This window comes from Ictidomys tridecemlineatus, chromosome X (assembly GCF_052094955.1).
Source record: "Ictidomys tridecemlineatus isolate mIctTri1 chromosome X, mIctTri1.hap1, whole genome shotgun sequence".
Classification (NCBI taxonomy): Eukaryota; Metazoa; Chordata; class Mammalia; order Rodentia; family Sciuridae; genus Ictidomys; species Ictidomys tridecemlineatus.
The window spans coordinates 45,386,404-45,391,954 of NC_135493.1; positions in this window are offsets into that span (position 1 = coordinate 45,386,404).

Genomic DNA, 5,551 nt, shown 5'->3' on the forward strand with positions numbered 1-5,551 from the left:
TATTTAATAAGAACTCAACACATAGCATATCCCAAACCCAGGACAGCATCATTTCACATTATAAGTATTGTTCTCAGAGAAAGCCATAGAAAAATGAGCAATAAAATTGAATGTTCCAGTATAATTAAAACTAGAGAAGTCAAGATGGCCTTTATATAAATTCCATTAAGTTGATTATTTTATTATTTTTTAAGATATCAAACACAATTGATTAGGAAAAATACTTTAATTATATTTTCTCAAACTTTAATTGTGTGTTATTTTATGAAAATTTGTAAAGACAGCCTTCTCTAGCATAATAATCATATTTAATAAAATTAAATTTAATAAAATCAGATTGAAAACTAGTGGAATGACAAAATAACTTTATTAAGCTAATCTATAATATTTTTCAATACCTTATCAAATATCTGTCTGAAATTCACAACTTTCATTATTATTCAAGAGAAGCATTTTCCTAAATGGTATGAATACTTTGCAATTTGAAAATGAATGTTCAGCAGCATATGACAGTTAAAAAAATATCATTTTGAAACTAATTTTTCAAAGCAATTTTGAGAAAAAATAAAACATGTATATTAGGAGTCGAATTCAACTATGAAGTATTCATATTTATGCATACAAATATTCATATGTATTCACATACATATGTAGACACACACATCTGTATGTAGTATATCAATGGGAAGATACAAATCAATATTTTTGTGTTTTACTATCCTGTGTAGAAATGATGAACTCTAAGACAATATAGATAGCATCATTGAAAACTAGTGGAATGACAAAATAACTTTATTAAGCTAATTTATAATATATTTCAATACCTTTCAAATATCTGTCTGAAAATCACAACTTTCATAATTATTCAAGGGAAGCATTTTCCTAGAAGCTTCCCTAATTTCCAAATCTTTCCAAATATTAGGTATAATTTTTAGCAACAAAAGTTACTACTGTACTACTGAAATGAATCAATCTGTAGGTGTTTGTGTTTAAAAATGTTTACTCTTTAAAAGGTAAAAAGAATGTTTCATAATTTTATGAAAAGTACTTAATGTTGAAAGAAGATATCCAGATGTGCTTCCTAACAGTATCAAATTATGAAATATACCATACCATAGTTAATAACAATATCTAAAACTTCTAAAATGTACTACATGTAGGAATTCTCTCTCTCTCTCTCTCTCTCTCTCTCTCTCTCTCTCTCTCTCTCTCCTCTCTCAGGGGGTACTGTTAATGGAGTGTCATAATTTGCTTCTTAACAACAGGGATACTTCGTGGGAATGAATGAAGCATAATTATACATGTAGTTGAACTAACTACACTATTTTTCCATGAATGAATTTTCTTGTTATCTCAGCATGAATAGAATGAGAATGCATATTAATTTTAGCCCTATACACCTTGGTATATGAACAATAATACATTTAAATTACTTAGGCAAAAAATGTTTTATTTTGGGTGATTAACTTTAAAAATATACACTACCATTATTCTTTAGAAATATTTCATTTTATGATAATATTAACATAGGTGTCTCTTTTCCACAACTGAAGCATATGGATGTGGGAATATATTTATCTTAGAAATTGCACATATAGAAGTGTTATTATATTTAGTTTAGATACAACAATAGCAATATAAATATTAATAACTTCAATAAAATAAGAATATATTTTATGGCAGTTGTCATTAAATCTTTATTATATACTAATACACACATGTAAAAATTACTTCAATTGATATAGTTTTTTAAATATATTACTGTTGAGAGCCACAGCCGAAGGGGCCCCAGGAAACTTCCAGCTGCCAGCAAACTTCCAGCTGCCAGTTCATGATTAGCTCACAGTGGCCCCAGCAAACTTCTAGCTGCCAACTGATTGGCTCCTCTGCGGTGATGCTCATTGGGCTGTTTCCCCGCCCTTTCAGACCACGGAGTTGCTCATTGGGGGACATTTTTTGGCTCTGCCCACACGACCCAGCCAATCAGCCTCAAGAGCAGGAGGAGTAGGGGAGGTGGAGAGGCTTGTGGGATGCCCGTGGTGGCAGTTGGGCTCTGAAGGTTTTTCCTGAGGATCTGTTTTGTTTGACATGTGTGGTTTTAAAAATAAAGTCCGTTTCTTTTGACAAGTGGCTCCTGAATTGTGCCCAGCCAGACTGCAGTGTTTGGTGGGCCACACGGGGAATGACTGAGGGTAAGTGATAAGGTAAACTGCTCGCCCCTGAGGGCAGAGCGAGAGGATGGGTAGCCATTTTAAGATTATTCTTTTGTTTTGCTTCACTTTGTTTTAAGTTGCCTATCCCTGGAGATGTGTAAGATGGAAGAAAAACTGCTCACATCTGAGGAACAGATAGGGAGAAAGGATGGATGGACATTTCAGGAGGCTATTATAATAATTTTGTGTTGTTCCAATTTTGTTTCCCTCTGTTTCAGTTTTGTTAGGCGTTATCTTGTTGGGTTGTGTTATAGTAGAAATATGGGATCAGAAATTAGTAAAAAACAAACTGAAAGACTGTTAAGTAAATTGTTAGAGGAAGGAGGCATCCCAGTAAAATCAAGAGCAGTCAGGGCATACGTTGATACAATACAAAAATGTAGCCCATGGCTTTTTAAGGAGGAGTTGTTAAACATATCACAATGGAACCATCATGGTGAAGATTTAAAAATAATAGAAAAGAAAAGCCCAGGAACTCTGCTAGTTGGCACATTGACATTGTGGGCATTGGTATCTGGTTTGCTTAGTCCAAAGCCTTCAGTTCAGACAAAGGTAGAGGAAGGAGAAGACATATTGATTCAAGTAAAAGAGAAGGTCTCTCAAGTTAGTCAGAAAGAGGAAAAGATTCAAGTAAAAGAGAAGGTCTTTCGAGCTAGTCAGATAGAGGAAAAAAGCTTAGAGCGGAAAAAGCCATGAGGGGAAAAATTTCAACAGGAGACAGCTACTAACACCTTTCTACCACCAGAGGGCGGGAGTGTCCAACCAACAGCACCACTTCTACAGGAGACTGCTACTAACACTTTCTATCACCAGAGGACGTAAGTGTCCAACGAACAGCGCCACCTCCATATGCTGGGAGGCCCCCAACCCCTGCAGTTAATAGTTGGGATCCTGGGACAGGATCTCAAATATTAACATGCCCTGTATTTGAGGCAGGAGGGCAGCGAATTCACCAGCTTTAAATTTCAAAACAGTGAAGCAGCTAAAAGAGGCTGTAACAACCTATGGTCCTCAAGCACTCTTCACTGTAAGCATGGTCAAATCCATTAACAACTTGAACATGACACCAGCAGATTGGGCTAATATGTGTAAAGCTGTGTTAAATGGAGGACAATACCTGTTATGGAAGGTTGCCAATGAGGAATTTTGCAAGGAGACAGCTAGGCAAAATGCAGCAGCTGGTTATCCTCAGAGAAATCTAGATATGTTGTTAGGAAAGAGACCTTATGAGGATCAGCAGCAACAAATTGCATATGATCCTGGTATATACGCGCAAATTGCTGCAGATGCAGTTAAGGCATGGAAGACTTTACAAGGACATGGAGGTTTACAAGGTCAATTATCTAAGGTAATACAAGGAGCTAATGAACCTTATGCTAAATTTGTAGATAGGCTTATTCAAACAGCTACCAGAGTGTTTGGGAATACAGAACAAGCAATGCCATTATTAAAACAACTGGCTTATGAGCAAGTGAATCGTTGGTGCAGAGAAGTCATTAGACCATGGAAACATGAAGATTTAGATACATATATTAAATTATGTAGAGACATTAATGAACAAGAGCAAGTCCTGGCAGCTGCAGTAAAACAGGCTTTAGAACAAGGGCAAGTTGTGGCAGCTGCAGTAAAACAGGCTTTAGATGCCAGGCCAAGAACATGCTAGAATTGTGAACAAACAGGACATTTTAAAAGGAATTGCCCCATAGGAGGAGGGTTTAACAAAACTAGGTATCAAAGGAGTAGAATACCGGGTATTTGCCCACGATGCCATAGAGGGAGACATTGGGCTAATGAATGCTATTCTCAAACCATGATAGAGGGTACTCCATTATCAAAAAATGAACAAGGACCAGGAGTTTATCCACAATATAATGAAGAAAGGCATCGGGCTTTGTTGCCAAAAAATGGACAGGGAGTCCAATGCTCCAGGGCCCAAAACCACAAATATACGGAGCACTGGAGGAAACCAGCAACCCCATTAGGGTAGTGCCCAGGACATATTGTCCATCAGATCCCTCATCAGACAAACCAGAGGGAGCACAGGGTTGGACATCTGCGCCTCTGCCAGAGCAGTACTAACTCCAGAGATGGGAGTTCAAATCATTCCCACAGGGGTAAAAGGACCTCTTCCCAAAGGAATAGTAGGCTTATTATTGGGACGCAGGTCTTCTACTATAAAAGGACTTATGATAAGTCCTGGGGTAATTAATCCTGATTATGAAGGTGAAATAAAAATTATAGCCAGTTCTCCAAAGGGTATATCAGTAATTTCATCAGGAGATAGAATAGCACAGTTACTAATAATACCCAGCCTACATGATAAATTTTCCAGTCGTACTGTAGAAAGAGGTTCCAAGGGATTAAGCTCCACAGGTGTAGATTGGGCTATGCCTTCTTTAAATTTAGATTCTCGCCCCATGCTAAAACTAAATATTCAAGGACATGAATTTAATGGGCTACTGGATACAGGTTCAGACGTTAGCATCATCTCTCGTCAAGAATGGTCAAAACATTGGCCATTACAACAAGGCACTCAAACGCTTCAAGGCCTAGGAGTGGCGACTAATCCCCATAAAAGTGCAATGGTATTAGATTGGAAGGATCCTGAAGGATGTGAAGGAACTATACAGCCATATGTATTGGATCATCTTCCTGTAAATTTATGGGGACAAGATGTCCTAGATCAATTAGTTTTGACATTAACAAATACAACCAAAAAGCACCCACTATTATGAATAGACAAGGTTTTAGGAAAGGAAAAAGATTAGAAAAACAAGAAAAAGGTATAGCAGCACTAATACAAATAGATCAAGAAACGGACAAACATGGTTTGGATTTTCAGAAAGGGCCACTGAGACAATAAAAATTACTTGGAAATCAGAAAGACCGGTATGGGTTCCTCAGTGGCCCCTGACTAAAGAAAAGATACAAGCAGCCCATGACCTGGTCAAACAACAATTAGCAGAAGGACATATACAACCTTCTGTATCTCCCCATAATACTCCCATTTTTGTCATCAAAAAGAAATCTGGTAAATGGAGATTATTGCAAGATTTAAGAGCCATTAATAATGAGATGGTTATTATGGGACCTGCTCAATTGGGGATTCCTCAATTGTCTGCTTTGCCAAAAACCTGGTATGTTTTACTTATAAATATTAAAGATTGTGTTTTTTTTTTTCAATTCCAATTCATCCTGAGGATAGTCCACATTTTGCATTTACTGTCCCTGCACTGAATCATGAAGGTCCTGATCAGAGATATAAATGGAAAGTACTCCCTCAAGGGATGGCTAACAGCCCAACTATGTGTCAAATTTATGTTAACAAAGTAATCCAG